General features: G+C 40.0%; 2 long non-coding RNA genes across 3 annotated transcripts in view; one reads left to right on the forward strand and one right to left on the reverse strand.

The window, feature by feature from the left end:
• The window catches only part of LOC142603529 (uncharacterized), a 90,932-nt gene that overhangs the window by 48,679 nt on the left and 24,704 nt on the right, over window positions 1-17,549 (reverse strand). The window lies entirely within an intron of this gene.
• LOC142603530 (uncharacterized) overlaps window positions 1-17,549 on the forward strand; it is a 66,339-nt gene that overhangs the window by 37,107 nt on the left and 11,683 nt on the right. The window contains exon 1 of one of the 2 annotated variants that reach the window (XR_012837477.1): window positions 2,907-2,936. The exons of the other annotated variant lie outside the window; for it this stretch is intronic. This is a non-coding gene — a long non-coding RNA (uncharacterized LOC142603530). Of the gene's footprint in view, window positions 1-2,906; window positions 2,937-17,549 lie in introns of those variants that run through there. 2 annotated transcript variants of the gene reach the window in all.

The following is a 17,549-nucleotide window of genomic DNA, read 5'->3' on the forward strand; positions in this document are numbered from 1 at the left end:
ATTATATTGTTGTGCAGCATCTTATTCATTAAATGAAAAGGTCTTAAGATTTTATAAGGGATAGATTAATATTGATATCATGTTATGATTCACACTGTTTAGGTGTGCAAAACATCAGGGCAGCTTTTTTTTTTTTTCTTCCCTGCACATGCTCAGTGCTATTGCTGAAACCACTATTTCAGGAATTACCCTGGTGAGTCAGTAGATGACAGCCTTACATGTACATTTCTCATTCACGTTTTCCACTGCAGAGAAAACATTTGTGTGTCTGTAAAACATGAATTCAAATATTATAGAAGTAGCCAACTTTATGCATATCATGGAAATAACATGGGTGAGTGAAGTTTCATAAACATAATCTGATCTCTCTGCATTCCCTACCATTTTTCAGAGCATCTTACTTTGTTTGCACAGGCTCCTATTCATTATAATTACATCTATTAAATATATGTTCACTTTTAAGTTTCTTTGCTGTTATATTCTGAGTGAATATAAACACACTAGTTAAGAATTGAGCTGTGTGTTTACTTTAAGGTGATAAAGGTAAAATATTTACTCATATCTAACTGGGTAAGTATTATTTTATTCGTGTTTATTACAACAGTGCCCAGGGGTTCCAAATGAAATTGCTGAACGTTTCATAGATGCTGCAAGGGGCAACTTATGTCTCTCACAATTTGTAGTAAAACCAGACAAAAGGTAAGAGTGCACACAGACCGGGAAGTGACTGACTTAGAGGGCGAAAGCAGAGTAGCACCATGTCTACTGACTGAGCCGTGAGATCGCACTATCTTACACAAGAAAGGGCTACAGGTCCCAACATGTGTCATAAAATATAATATATATTTAATACATTAATATATGTATATATTGACATATATTTGTGTATAATTCTGAAGATATTTCAACACGTCATTAAAAATTGTTACTAGTATATTGCAACTAGTATAGGGGATTTTTTGGCTCCCATTAGCTCACTTAGTGTTCTTAAAGCCTTAACCTTCTGTTATGGGATGAAGAGATTTAAACTTCACAGCATCTTGTTGTTGCTTGCTGGCATACTTGACAATAATGTCTGAGATTTTTGGAGAATCCTTTACCTTTGGCAGCGAGGTTTGGATATGCTTGTTAGGAACTGAACGCTACAAAATAGATGGTCAGCTCTGGAGGGGATCCTTCAATGAGGGAATAGCTGTAGGAAAACACTGCCAAACAAGCAACATTTTGCTGAGAGGTTTTCAGAATAACATTCTTGACTTTGAGCCCATTATCTAACAGATGTGTATTGATTTAATAAGCCTCCCTACTGTTTCACTATAAGCACTTAGTTCTCTCATCTTCAGTGTAGTACGTGGAGCAGGAATCTATTAATAGAAACGTCTCTCATTCCATCAAAACATGTTGGTGCCCATATTTGCCAAGGATGGTTAAGTATTTCAAAGTTAATTAAAGCTTCGTTTTGTGACTGGGATGCTGCAGGCAAGTCCCTCAGCTGGATATAGTACCTGATATATAGATATCCTTTTGGTTGACCAAAGAATAACATTACACAAACTATTTAATCTACTCTATTTTCCCCCAGTGTAGCCCAAAATAATCTTACAAAATATATGTCTTTCCTTGGCTACAGAAGTAAGGAATTGACAACCTTGCTACTGTCAAGCTGTTACTCATTCTCATTTCTCTCTCTAGGTGATGTATTTACTAACTGTATTGGGACTCTGCTCTTCCTTACATTATTTTTAATACAACAGCTTCATTTGCCATCTAACAGTATAACAGTAATATTCTGCTGAAAACAAAAAGCATGAACTAGTTCACAGAATGACAGGACAGAATGACATCAGCACATGAACACAAAGTCTCTGTCTTTCCTGGGCTTTAGTTGCACTTTCTCTAACGCTGAAGCTAGTAGTAGGCTCTGCCTAGATTGACATAAAACCTCATATGCAGCACATAGCGAAGCTGAATATAGTCAGTCCACAATCCAAGGCATCCACTAGTCCAGAACTGCAACAGATGGGACAACTGCTTACCTCTGCTCTGTCTCTGAAGGTGGTTCCTTAGGAAGGAAGGCAATAGCCCAGGCAGTTTCCCCACCTTCCTCCTTTCTTACTTTTGACTAGGACAGAGACAATAAACAGGAGAGATGAAAATAGCTGGGATTTGGCACAAAATCTGTTGTGAGAATGCATAAATGTGAGAAGGAACAGGGAGAGCCAGCTCTGCTGCAGCTGCAAAGTTCTGTCAGGTTTAGCAAATACTGCAGTGTTGGAATGCAGCTGTGAGGAATGGAGACGGCTGTCTCTGAGCTGGGGATGGCAAGTCATGCTCAGCACTGTACAGCTTTCTCAACAGTTCACAACCTCTGTGGTACACAGAGTCATCTTCTGTCCTACATGCCCACATATGCACACTTAAAATGGAGGTTGTTACAGTAAGATGTGACCTTATGTACAATGAGTATAGTGATTATAGTACTCAGATTTTAAAAGCTATGTAAATTATGAGTTAAGCTGTGTGTTTATTCTCATACTTTGCATGTTCGTTCATTGCTGTCAAGAAGCTCAAATGAAAAAAACAATTGCTGGTGGGTTGAAAAGCAACTAATAATATTACAGTACATTTTGGTGGTGCTGAGCTCCAAGTATTTAGAAGAGTCTGTGAGTAGGAAAACACTGATTGTTTCTGCCTCCTCAGCCTCTTGAGAAGGAGTATTCTTTATGTTTCCACATGCATATCACCAGAGAGAGACAGGGAAGAGTAACAAGTTGCTTTTGAAAATCTTAGCCTTCACATGTTATATTCTTTCTTACAGCTCCCTGAGTTAAAAACCCTCGATTTCCATCTCTACGTTCCTTATTTCTGAGTGCATATGTTTAAAGTTCTGTATGTCCAACACAGGAAAAAATCCTATACAGCACATCTTTTTTAAGGTAAGAAATGCTTGTGTGAGGAGTTCAGCAAGTGTTTTAAACACAGGACCTTTTCTTCATAATCTATTACTATTTCTGCAAAGTTTCAAGTAATTTGCTTTTCTGAATCAAGCTTCTAAAGCTTTTAACTGTAAAATTGATCTCCTCATAAAGTACATATGTTCTGATGCTGTAATTACCTGAGGCCTGATCTTCCAACAGTTGACAGCATAAGTAATCTTTACTCATCTGTCTAATCTTACTGATTGAATATAGGAGGAGTCAGTGACTCCAGCCTATCTACCAGGTCTCTACTCAACTTTCCTAAATCACAATTTGTTTTCACATGGATAAGTGATTTAAGTGAAGGGTTAACAGTGTTCTGTCTCTCTCAATTTGAGATTTGGGAGACAATTATAATTCAAAATGCTTCTTCTAGTTGAGACTCCTTAGGAAAGACACATACGTAGCCTAGAGCTACAAGTCCAACTTTGCTTTTAAATGCAAATATTTTAACAAGTATAACACACAGAAGCATGAACTATCAATTATTCCTACTAGGCATATGTAAAACATCTTGTTTATCACAAAGAGACCAAATTAGGCTAAAAAATGTAAAATAAAAAAATTTGTAATTGAAATGTTGCCTGTTCTCCTTTGAAACCGCCCATTGTTCTTATCAGAAGTACCCTTCATGTTGTCTTGATGCATCTGAATGGATCTTTCAATAAGAAAAGATGGGAACTACCAGTATTGGCAGTCTGTGGCATTTGTCATGCAATGACATCGGTCATGCAATGTGACTTCTTGAGAATGGTGTTAGAATAGTGCATTATTTACAGCACTAGCCTGTCAGATAAGAGTAAAGACTTTTTTTCCCCTTTCATTCTCTAAAGGTTTTACTGGCACATACAGAATGACAGGAGGAAAAGTTTCACATCAGGCAGAGTGGATTTCCCAGCTTACCTACAAACACAAGAATATAGCCAAAAGTCCATGGACATTTTGAAAGTGTTAACCTCAGTAGATTATTTTTTTTTTTAATCTAACCTTAATTGCATTAGACTGAAGGCAGATCAACTACAAATTTCAACAAACGTTGATTTTAATTTCCAGTATAGTATTGTATCAGCCTAAATCAAGTCAATTTCTACTGTTTATCTCCATCCCCCAGAAGACACTGTTCCGAGACAGTAATACCTTGGGGGGTTGGTTGGTTGGTTGGTTGGTTTTTTTTTTCCAGGCTTCTACTACCTATTTTTCAGAGCTACAGCTGGATTGAGTCCTCAGGGTGATTTTGTTGCATCATTTTGTAGACATGATAGCTGTTTTACCAAGACTTTCCCTTACTGAAGGGTAGTTGGTAATTTTTTACCAGGAAATAATTGTATTAATCATCCTCAGTGTGTCTTCAGGTTTTACACATGCGCATCCATACTCGCAGGATTAACATGAATGTTAACTATGTATATAGCACAGTCCTGTGACTCATATGCTCAGAAAACATGCCCTGATGACAGTTATCTCTGGAAACTTTCAGTGAAGTTAATGTTACGCCGCAGCAGCCTCTGTGTGTGTGTCCCAGGTCTTCTGAGCTCTTTTGTCACTGGAAATCTGTAATCCCTGAGGGTTAGTGGACTGTTCTGTTTTGCCCTCTTTTCGTTTTAGTACAAATTTTTGTACATTGGTCTTACTGGTATGGAGTGATTTCGGAGCTCTCTGCAATCTTTGTTTCTGACACCGCTGGGTTTTTGTATATCACCCCAGCCTCCTTGATTTGCTTGAGAGATTTCTAGATTCTATTTCTATTGTATCAGTTGCATTTTAACCTTGGAATCTATAGTGGTTCATAATTTAATCTATTTGATATTGACAGGATAGAGATTGTTGTTTAATACCTATTTTACAAAACAACCCCCACATCCAAGTGCTATTATTTCAAGATCTAGTGTCTTCATTGTTTCACAGTTTCATCTCTCTGTCCTCTCACTGATAGTTTCTATGCTCTTTAAAGTTCTGAGGTTTTAGGTGTCAGAACACATGCCTTTTTTTTCCTCCAGGCTTCTTGGAATGAACAAAAGCCTACCTGTACACAAGGTTGATCTCAAAAAGTTAGAAAATCTTGGTTTTTTTTAAACATATGCTCCCCCTACCATCACCTAGTTCTAATTTCTCTAATAATTAAGGATACTTGACTTAGCTGCAGAAGCTCTATCTCTTCAACTCATTACGTGCACGACAATAATATTTACTTCTGTTAAAATAATAGGTCCTCTACTGGGTGGTATTATATATTTCGATATTTATACATTTATCAGACACCATATATAGATGGTGTCTGATTTTAGCACTTAGTAAAGTCCAACAGTGGAAGTCAGACCAAAACCTTTGTGTCACTCAGACTTCAAAAGCACATAAAATAGCCTTCACATCTCCATATCTCTGCCCAAAGTCTCTCCTTTTTGTTTGGTTTCTTGTACCTGAAGCAGTCAGTTTTTTCTTGTCTTTGTATTGTTTGATGTGTAATGAGCTTGAATATCAGATCTCAGTGTGCGACTATATTCAGTATATTTTCAGGATTCATTTGCTACAAAAAGTGCTATCTACAAGGAGGCAAATATGCCCTCTACTGACTTCATTTCTGGCTGGAGTTTAAAAGCTGCTGTCAGAGAGTATCCAACAGAACTGTTGTTTGCAAATAAAGCAAATTAAAATAAACATCTTTTATCATAAGAAAGCAATTAGTGTTGATTCGCAGCTTCACTTGGTTTTTCTTCCCTGACCTTGACTATATTGTGATGGTTTTGTGCTTCCTCGGACAGTTTCTACTTGCATCTGCATCGATTAAACCTTGATCTCATTTATTATCTCAGGAAATGGTCTCAAGGTCACAGGGCTGGAAATTTAATTATGGTGGCAGTATATTAAGTGGCACATTTAAAGATGCTGAATCGTAGTAATTAATTTTTTGGATGGTGGTCTCTAGGGAACAGGTTTTCTCTACACTGGGTGTTTAGGCATCCATCATGGCCATTCAGCTTGGCAGCTGTCTTTTAGCTTTAAACTGCATCATTATTCATCTTTTATGACTAACTTTAAAAACACTAGACAACTATATCCTTTTTTATTGTAATATATGTCAGATGCTTGTATTAAGCTATACTTCACCTTTGCTATAAAACATTAACAGAGGTTGCTAGTAGCTACCTGGGCGGGCTCTAAATTGAGACAACAATTACCCTTCGCTGACATCTAGTGTCAAGACATGAGATATAGCTGGAGTGCTGAATCCATTGGCCTGGAAATCCTGCACTTCCCCAGTGATTCAGGCTCACCCAGGAAGCTGCAGCACTGGACATAATTAGCAGACACGAGGGATTAACTTGGCACTCAGTGTTGACTTTGTAGCAGTACTAGGTTATTGAATGAAATGCAGCACTGCCAAGGTCTTAAAAAGCTTGTAATGTTTAATGAAGGAATGGTCATTAAACTTGCTGGATCAAATATTAGGCAAGATGGAACTGGAAGGTATTTAATAGAGAGGCCTGGAAATATGAACTAAATCACCTATACTCATTTAAACTGCTGGCTAAAGCCCAGCATATTTCAAAAGTGTTCACTGGTGGTTTAAGCTAGATGGTATGAACTGGGAAGGAGAACAGCAAGCAGTATTTAGCTTTCTGCATAACTTCACAGAAAGTTTTTCTACTGTGGATTATTTTTCTTAAATGAAACACTTCAAAATTCACACATTCTGCTGGGATTGCAAAGAAATGTTCTCTAGGAGCGTGAGGGTATTGGAGTTTCTATAGTGAACATATCCACAGATCTTGTGTGGTCTTTCATACTCTTTGTCAAGCTGAATCTTCCAGAATCAAGACCAAAATATTAAACAGTGGGTTTTCAGAATACTGTTACAAGAGTTGATCCTCACACTAGTATATTGGTAATACTATTTTTACAGGCTGAGAATGAAGAAGAAAGTCTCTTAAAGCTGTTGGGACAGTCAGAGAATGGAATTAAATTCTAGGTACGAATATTAGGTGTAGCATTCCTCCTGTACCTTGTCATCTCTTGATCTCTTTAGACGTAGTTCTCCAGCAGTGACAGTCTTTGTGCTTGCAGTATTTGATCTTCTCTTAAATTCTTGCTGTGAGCTCATTTAGTTCTTTATGGTATTTGGCCTTTCTGTAACACTAGTGTATCTTCTTCTACGGGAGATCAGTTAGATCTCCTTTTGGACTGTGTGTTTCGTGGTTATGATTTTGTGATTGTGTTGAGATTTTAAATGCTGTTCCTGTGCAGTGGAACTTATCAAGACTAGTTTTCCTAGGTGTACATGTCTTTTGAGTGCATCTTACTACACTGAGCTAACTCTAGCAGCACGGTATGCTGTGGCTTAGAAAATAACACCCTGTAGTTTCATATTAATTCAGAGGTTTTATTAGTAAATGCTTAGTATGGTCAAGTCCTCCACCCACGGTCTGTGTTCCCATAGTTTGAAAAGGAACATAGCAAGTAGAACAGCAAGCATATCATTGAGAGAAGTAAAGAGAGGATCTCTGAAGTCAGATATACAAAGGCATGTGGTGTTTCTTAGCTTTACTTTGGTTTGATTTCAAGCGTACTGTTGTGAAGGACGTCTCCCAGAACTGTCAAACAGTGTAGCTATTCTCAAGGCTGGAGTGTGAGAACTGCAGATAACTTTGACCAGGGCAATTAAGTTGCATACAAGCCTACTTAGAAATGGAAATGAATGATTGCACAGTGGCTTCTTATAGAGTTGCATTTAGAGCTTTGGAGCTGTCTAAATCTCATCTAATTTAAGAAGTACTGGAAAGGAAAACAAAATAGAGAAATAGGCTGGCTCTCCTTATGAAGTAAGGAATGGTCAGGGCACCTGTGCTGGTGCATGGGGATAGTTCAGGTCTCTCTTTATGTGTCTCCTCACTTCCTAAAGATGCTTTCCTAGTCAGTAGGCTTCTTGCATGTTCTTTGTGGTCTAGATCTGGTGGCTTCTCTGCGTGTAGCCTGTAAGATACGTTGTCCAGAATAAGGGAATGATATTTAACTTGGTACATATGACATCAGAAAGGCTTAGAAGCAAGTGAAGTGGAAAGAAGGCATATGTCTAGCCAAGAGTCACTTCTAACATGATATGTTTGCAAGTATAATATTCAGTCTGGCCAGCTGGTTTCCATCTACTTGTGATTGACAACTCCTTTGTAATTTCATCTTAAAAGCAGCCTATATGCTTGTAAATTAGCTCTCTTCTACTTTCAAATATTGCAGTAGAACATAAAAATGGGAACAAGGTATGCTGATAGCTCCTGTGGATTATCATGGTTATTTTCCAAGTGCCCTAGTCTACTCATGCATTGTTAAAATTGGATAAATATTATGTATATATGGTTCTGCATCTAGCCAGGCAAAGCAGAGCAAATCAGGACTAGCTACAGCTGTAAAAACAGGGTAGTCAAAATGGTTAATTTTTTCCCATGAGTTTCTGAAGAAGCCCCTTTGTTCAGAATCCATTGGATTTTTGTGAAGAAACAAACATATCATGGTACAAGAAATAAGGTGGAATTGCAGTATTTGATGGAGGGTTATACCTGGAGCTTAGTGTGTATCAAAAAAATTAAAGAGGATATATGGATATTCTTTTTGTCAAGCTTGTGTTTTCTCACTTGTGCTCCTTTTTAATGAACAACATGTAGACATTGGAGTTGTTATCATGCTATTGATAGATTCAAAAGTGACTTGAAAATATCTGCATGTAAATATCACCATCACTATCCATAGGTTAAGATAAGTTTATGCAAGTGATTAGATTAGCAGCTGTGTACCATAAATGGAGGAACAGAAGAAAAAATCATTAATAATAATTTCAGAAGAGGCTAATGATACCAAATTAAGTATTCATCATGAACTGCTTCTTCAGCTCTTCATGTAGTCATGATACACATTTTATTCATATTACTTTATTGCTGGATTAAGTCACTGGCATTTTTGTTGAAACCAAGACAGCAAATGTTCCTGCAATTCATGTGGAATGATGTACTGTATGAATGGCAAAATAAGTCTGTTTCCTATCTTTTTATGTCAACAAGCTCAACAAAACCACCTATTGTTCATGTCTGGAAGCTATTTTATCTAAAATGCTACAGTAGAAAGGCAGCAGTGATAGAAAATGGTGGCGCTTTGCCGCCGTTTGTAACAGACTTGTATATATGTGGTCAGTCAGAATTTCTCCTCCTGAAAGGTTGGATTTATAAACCCAAGCTGTATTTCATCAGAACCTTCCAATGATATATCAGGACTTTTCTTCTGCTTTTGAACAATCTCTTATTAGCATTAAACACCATGTCATTCTTGTAATGACTCCTGCAAATGTAAAATCTTGTTTGAGTGAAAATTGCCTTAAAACATTATTTAAAATAATTATTCAATATACTTGCTTTACTTTTTTCTAGTTCTGAATGCCACAGTTTTAGCACGTATCAGTGTAAGTTTCGTTCATATGAGGTATGCAATAATTGGATTTCTACTTATAAGATCTTTCAAAACGGTTTCAGCGCATACTCACATGACTGATATCCTCATAACCATCCACCCTGAACTACACTCAACTTTCCTAAATGAGATTTTATTGGAACTGATTATGATTAGATAAATGGGTGACTTCACTAATGTATAATACACTTTTCAATTATAGAGTACGTATGATAATTTACATTTCTTGTATGATATTTATGTGACATACTCTGGATGAGATCTGCTCCTGTTTATGTAATGGCCTTACTTTTCTCTTAAATTAAATCTGCTTTCAAGTTCTTTCAATATATTTAGATTTTTTTGGATAAACAAAGATGTTATAAATCCACCTTAATTTACCCTTCAGTGGAATGAAACCTATTGGTAGATAAATTCTAGTCCCCAAATTTGTTGCCTAAGGAGACAAATTCTGTCATCAGATTAACAGATGAACATAATGTAGATTGGAATAGGAATTGTCCCCAGTTATGTGAGTGCAGAATCAAGCAGCCATTATCAAATTGACAGCTGAGAAACTGTTAAAGAAAAATGGAACTCGACAAAGAAACAGTGTTTCTTTTTTCTTGCAGTAAATCTAATTTATGCCTCCTGGGTTAACAGTTTTCTTTACATGTAGAGATTTTGCAGGATGCATTGCTACTTTTGAGATAGGTGAGAATTAGTGCATCTTCCCTGGCAAAGGAGCTCTGGGCAGGGGAAGAATCATAAAATGGTTTGGGTTGGAAGGGACCTCAAAGATCATCTAGTTCCAACCCCCCTGCTGCGGGCAGGGACACCCTCCACTAGACCACGTTGCCCAAAGCTTCATCCAGCCTGGTCTTAAACAGTTCCAGGGATGGGGCCTCCACAACCTCTCTGGGCAACCTGTTCCAGTGCCTCACCACCCTCACAGTAAAGAATTTCTTTCTAACATCTAATCTGAATCGACCCTCCTTCAGCTTGAACCCATTACCCCTTGTCCTGTCCCTACACTCCCTGACAAACAGTCCCTCACCATCTTTCCTGTCGCCCCCCTTCAGGTACTGGTAAGCTGCAATTAGATCTCCCCAGAGCCCCCTTTTCTCCAGGCTGAACAATCCCAATGCTCTCAGCCTGTCCTCATAGGAGAGGTGCTCCAGCCCTCTGATCAGCTTCGTGGCCCTCCTCTGGACTCGCTCCAACAGCTCCATGTCTCTCCTGTACTGGGGCCCCCAGAGCTGGACGCAGTACTCCAGGTGGGGTCTGACAAGAGCGGAGTAGAGGGGCAGGATCACCTCCCTCGACCTGCTGGTCACACTCTTCTTTTGATGCAGCCCAGGACACGGTTGGCTTTCTGGGCTGCAAGCGCGCACTGCCGGCTCATGTTGAGCTTCTCATCAATCCATACCCCCAAGACCTTCTCCTCGGGGCTGCTTTCAATCCATTCCTCGCCCAGCCTATAGCTGTGCTTGGGATTGCGCCGACCCACGTGCAGGACCTTGCACTTGGCCTTGTTGAACTTCATGCGGTTCACACGGGCCCGCCTCTCCAGCCTGTCAAGGTCCCTCTGGATGGCATCCCTTCCCTCCAGTGTGTTGACCACACCACACAGCTTGGTGTCGTCGGCAAACTTGCTGAGGGTGCGCTTGATTCCACTGTCCATGTTGCTGACAAAGATGCTGAACAGTGCTGGTCCCAGTACCGACCCCTGAGGAACACCACTCGTCACTGTTCTCCGCTTGGACATTGAGCCATTGACCACAACTCTTTGAGTGTGACCATCCAGCCAATTCCTTATCCACTGAGTGGTCCATCCATCGAATCCATGTCTCTCCAATTTAGAGACAAGGATGTCGTGCAGGACAGTGTCAAGTGCCTTGCACAAGTCCAGGTAGATGATGTCAGTTGCCCTTCCCTTGTCCACCGACGCTGTAACCCCATCATAGAAGGCCACCAAGTTTGTCGGGCACGGTTTGCCCTTAGTGAAGCCATGTTGGCTGTCACCAATCAGCTCCTTATTTTCCATGTGCCTGAGCATAGTCTCCAGGAGAATCTGTTCCATGATCTCCCCAGGCATGGAGGTGAGACTGACTGGCCTGTAGTTCCCTGGGTCTTCCTTTTTACCCTTCTTAAAAATGGGGGTTATGTTCCCCCTCTTCCAGTTGGTGGGAACTTTGCCAGCCTTTCAGGACTTCTCAAATATGATGGAGAGTGGCCTGGCCACTTCATCCGCCAGTTCCCTCAAGACTCGCAGATGCAACTCATCAGGCTCCATGGACTTGTGCACCTTCAGGTTCCTTAGATATTCTTGAACCTGATCTTCTCCTACAGTGGGCGGTTCTGCATTCTCCCAGTGCCTGCCTTTGCCTTCTGTGACCTGGGCAGTGTGGCTCAAGCACTTGCCAGTGAAGACTGAGGCAAAGAAGTCATTGAGTACCTCAGCCTTCTCCATATCCTGGGTAACCAGGTCCCCCATTTCATTCCGGAGAGGACCCACATTTTCCCTCGTCCTCCTTTAATCACTGACATACCTATAGAAGCTTTTCTTGTTGTCCTTGACATCCCTGGCCAGGCTAATTTCTGTCAGGACTTTGGCTTTCCTAACGTGATCCCTGGCTGCTTGGACAGTTTCTCTGTATTCCTCCCAGGCTACCTGCCCTTGCTTCCACCCTCTGTAGGCTACCTTTTTTTGTTTGACTTTGCCCAGGAGCTCCTTGTTCATCCATGGGGGCCTCTTGGTGTTTTTGCTTGACTTCCTCTTTGTTGGGATGCATTGCTCCTGAGCTTGGAGGAGGTGACCCTTGAATATTAGCCAGCTGTCTTGGGTCCCTCTTCCTTCCAGGGCTTTGTCCCATGGTATTCTACCAAGCAGATCCCTGAAGAGGCCCAAGTCAGCTCTCCTGAAGTCCAGAGTAGTGAGCTTGCTGTGTGCCCTCCTCGCTTCCCTGAGGATCTTGAACTCCAACCATTTCCTGGTCACTGCAGCCAAGGCTGCCCTTGAGCTTAACATCCCCTACCAGACCCTCTTTGTTGGTGAAAACAAGGTCCAGCATGGCACCTCTCCTCATGGGCTTCTCTATCACTTGGAGGAGAAAGTTTTCATCAACACATTCCGGGAACTTCCTGGATTGCTTGTGCTGTGCTGCATTGTCCCTCCAACAGATGTCAGGGTGGTTGGAGTCCCCCATAAGGACCATGGCTTGTGAACGTGAGGCTGCTCCTATCTGCCTACAAAGGGCTTCATCTGCTCGGTCTCCCTGGTCAGGTGCCCTGTATCAAACCCCCACTATCATGTCCCCTGTTCCAGCACTCCCTTTAATCCTGACCCATAAGCTCTTGGTCAGCTCCTCGTCCATCCCCAGGTGGAGCTCCAAGCACACCAGCTGGTCAGTGATGTAGAGGGTGACGCCCCCTCCTTGTCTGCCCTGCCTGTCCTTTCTAAAGAGCCTGTACCCTTCCATCCCAACAACCCCAAGAAAGAAAAGTATTTCATGTACCTTTTTTTTTTTTTGCTAATAACCTATACAACTTTTCATCTGGTGTCATCATCCAGAGAGACAGCATTCAGTCAGAAAAGAGAAACTGTCTATAGATATAGCAATAGATTGATTCACTAAAGAGCTGTTAAATTTTATATTAAAAAAAATAAAATTAAAATTGTGGGTCTCTGTAAGCTCCAATAAATCAAGAATTTTGAAAACTGTCATGTTACAGAATTTAATTTCAAAGTGGGCAACATATTAATCTAAACTCTCTCAGAAGATCAACAAGATTTCATGAAAGAAAACAAGTCAGCATGTAATATAGTGTAAGAAAGTTCAAGATAAAGGCTGGTTTTGTTGGAAACCCATGAATGTTCCACAGCAGTCTTCCCAAAAGGGTTTAAAGAAAAAAACCCCCAAACCACAAGTAAACCATGCAATTGTGGTGAGGTGGTTCCCTTCATCTTCCATTGCTTAGTATTGGTTTATTTTGGAAGTGGCTGTCTTTGGAAGTGGTAGTTTTTCCAGTCGTGCACTATTTACATAGCTTACATGTGACAATATCGATATTGCCAATCTGTGTGTGTGAATACATATATATTGTGTATGCATACTTACACACAGTGTCCTAAACTGGCAGAAATTCCAACATCCCTACAACAACGTGTATGATTAATTTATGGTTAGTCAGTATGGAACTGACATATGATACTCTGATATTTGGCTTTTAATTCTTTAAAAGCTTTTTAAAAATATACTTGATTCTTCTGCAGAAGCCAATACACTCTGTAAAGGACTGAGTACTCAAAGCTGTGTTTTTAAGAAACATTCAAGAGGTTGTGACAACACTTTTTTTCTTTTTCCCCTTTTTGTTTCCCTCCCTCCCTTAATGGCAAACAACAGAGGCAATTGGTAATACATCCACTTTGCATTCCAGGTTTTCAACTGTTTTGAGCATCCTTCTGCTTTTAATCATTCCTGGCACAACTGCACTGGACTTAGAGAAGGAATGAGGCCAGCTCTGGGGTTAGCTGAACAGAAACATTTTGAATATGGACACTGAAATTTGTAAGGTCAAGAGTTTGTTAATAAAACAAAATTGTGTGTACTTTTTGCTTCCATAAAATGTTTCATAAAATGATCATTTTATTCCAGTTAACATTTGTGTTGTGCAGAAATTGCTGTCGTGTGTCTGTAACTTGTAAAACTATGTGAGTTGATGAGCAACTTGCGTGGCCTTTGCCAAGTTACTGAGATACATTAATAGCTGATTGCAGCCTACTGTTTTATTAGGACAGTATTTTCAAAGCTATTGACAGATATATTAATGACACTGGCTGATGAATAAATGAGCAGTTTTAGACTAAAGTTAGGAATTATTTTTGTAGAGGAAATTCTTTTTTTTTCACAGTAAAAAGTTTATTAGCCCATAGGACAAGGGGTAATGGTTTTAAACTAAAAGAGGGTAGATTTTATCAAATTTTTTTTATAAAATTAAAATAAATATAAAATTAAAATCTTTTATCAAATTCTAGATACAAGAATTTTTTTTACGATGAGGGTGGTGAAACACAGGAAGAGGTTGCCCAGAGAAGCTGTAGATGTTCCATCCCTGGAAACATTCAAGGTCAGGTTGGCTGGGGCTCTGAGCAACCGAATCTAGTTGAAGATGTCCTTGCTCATTGCAGGGGGTTTGGACTAGGTGACCTTTAAAGGTCCCTTCCAACCCAAACTATTCTATGATACTAACTCACTGTAATTAATTTGAATGAAGATATCCATGTAATGCTTTTTGTGAAAGAGAGAGGAATAAGATAAATACTTGGGGACTTTTATTCGTTGAACTGGCATAGCTCTTTGAGGAGGGGCATCCTCCTGTTTCCATTTCTTAAAGGTCCCAGAAGTGTGAGGGAGAGACACAGAGCCAAAGAAGTGTCCTTGTCTTAAAACTGCTGAAATACTCTCAAGCTATGCAGTTGGCAATTCCTGAGGTCTTTTGTTATATAGGATTTGGACTGGGAAACAGGAATCTATGAAATGTTAAGCTGGGACGAAGCTACGCTATGAAATGCTGTTGTGGAGGCAATCTGCATCGGAATTCTGGTGGCTATTTGCACGGCTTTCTGCAGCCCAGTGACAGGTTCTGTCCCTTCTAGTTTCGATAATAGAGAGAAGGTGAAGGCATGAAGGAGAGACTGTGTCAACAAGGCTTTTAAGGAAGATACAGTGTCTGTGGAGAAATGCCATGCAGCACATATCAGTGACTGGGGAAAAAACTGGTAGCAATCTGGAGATCATGCTATTACGTCTGTAAGTCCCTCACTAAAGTCAAACATCATCTTATAGGAGGAAGTAACTCCAAGCTCCTCTGGTATGACAGGTGGATGCTGCCCTTCAGAGAAAAAAGGAGGGTAAACAATCTAGACTGTGGTTTGAGAAGCCCTGAAGAAAGCTTACAGAGAAGGCTGAATCTTGTCTTTGTTCTCTTGCTGTAAGGAAAATCAAATTGCAGAAATGATGTAATTTTGGACTTTGGTGAGTAAGCACAGAACATCTGCATATGTAGGCTGGAAAAGATACAGTTTTATGCATGCTGCAATTTGTACAGTTAGGAAATTGTAGTTGAGAGGACTGAAAATATTTTCAACTTTGTGTCTGAAAGTATGAAACTGTGAATAACTTGCCCAAGGACACTCAGCAAAGGCCTGAATTCTATGTTCTTTGTAATTACACCCTACTCTGTAATTACACTGTGCACTGTACTACAATGAAACACATAGTTTCTTCTGTATTAAGAAATAAACTATTGTTAAAATACAGCCAAAATGTCAAATGTATGGAGAACAAAAAGGAGGTTTGGGAATCAATGTATATTCCACAAGGGACTGTTCATTTCCTTGGAATGTTGGACAGCAGTGCTCCAAAGTGTGGATGGGTCCTCATGTCAGGGCTTTTACTTAGAAGCTTTAACAGGCTTATGGTTTCTGTCTGAACAATGATTTGGAGTCATACTGTCATAGGGTAACTCAGGCTGGAATGACTCTCTGCAAGTCTCCAGCCAGTCTCCTAACTGAAGTAGGGTCAGCTGTGAGATCAGACCAGGTTACTCAGGGCTTTATCCAGCTTTGTCTTGAAAACTTCTAAGGAATTTCCTGAATCATCTTTTCCCACCCTTTCACATGTTTCTATTATTGCTCAATTTTTTTCAAACTTCAGATGTTTTATTTGTAGGTATTGGGAATTCTCTGTGTCGAACAGCGAAAGCTGTATGGTGGTGCAACCACCTTCCTCCTTGAGCCGCTTGGTGCGGTTTTCCCCCCTTTCCTGGGCCACATGCCAAAAGGCAGCAGACCAGAGTGTTAAGGCACCTCCTTAACATCCCTATTGCTCAGGAATGGTAATGACAATCAATTGCCTCCTGACAACCTGGTACATCTGCACCTGGGTCATGGCCCAAAAAGGGGTGATACCAGAACTTCAAAATCTAGCATGTTCTAGCTCTGCACAACTGGTGGAAAGTAGCAGAATATTTCATGATCTGACCTGGGCCGAAGTGGAAAAGTACCTGACAAAAGTCAATTATCTCAGATCCCATAAACAGCGATTCTAAGTGAGACCCTTTGAGCTCTCCTGGATTGCAGCAGGCTGTGACTAGCAGCTCCCCTGAGCTGAGGCACCTCTCAGGGACAATATCCTCAAGGACTGTCTGCCAACAAAGGCAACGGAAGGCCAGGGCAAGTCAGCCTCCTCAAGTCTCAACCATCGGCCATTGAGGAATGCTGATACATTTTGAGTATTTGCTCTAAACTCGAAAAGGGAAATTTTAACTATAAGCTAGCTTCCTCCATCCACCTCTCTACCTATCTATGTGTTTAAATGTATATATTTGCCTTCACAAGTGGGAGTGTCATACACCACTGGGCCCAAATATTTCCATCTGTGCATACCTGCGTGTTTTGTGTTTATATATATGTACCTATACACTTTGATTTAAGGTATCTTACAGTAAGTTAGTGTGAATCTTGTCATCTTCGAATCTATAATTGAGTTGGTTTTGATCATAACATTTTACTGAATTACTTGTCAATCTTTAAATTGGTCAATCATTGAGTGCTGCTAAAATTCAACCTTTGATTTACCTCATACTATTAATAAATTTTGATTTGCTGCTAAATCATAACCAAGTCAAAACATTTTCACCTGTGACAAGCTGAAGGAAGCAAGTCAAGGCACTTGCTGTGTGGGGTAACCATAGATGTGCATGCTCTTGCACTCAAGATTTGTGACCTGAATCTGACTTCTCTCTCTAAACTAGTTCATTGCCTTTCAGTAACAAACTACTGAAAATGCAGGTAATCTGATTATGAAAAATCAACTGCTATGTAAAAGTAGACTATACACTTAAATCATGTATGAGGCAAAGTAGCTATATGAGTCTTTAAAACATAACCATAATTCTCTTCCTCGTTTAACAGGACACCACCTGCTATTTAAGTGACTAACTATTCTGATTATTTTAGACAAATTTCAGTGTGCATTTTCCTCGTGTCTCAGTAACGAGGAGTGTTTTCCAAAATCACCCTGCTATAGCTAAATGTGAAAGCATGTGTATTTGATTCATATTGAGCTTGGAGTTTCT

This window comes from Balearica regulorum, chromosome 12 (genome assembly GCF_011004875.1).
Source record: "Balearica regulorum gibbericeps isolate bBalReg1 chromosome 12, bBalReg1.pri, whole genome shotgun sequence".
NCBI lineage: Eukaryota > Metazoa > Chordata > Aves > Gruiformes > Gruidae > Balearica > Balearica regulorum.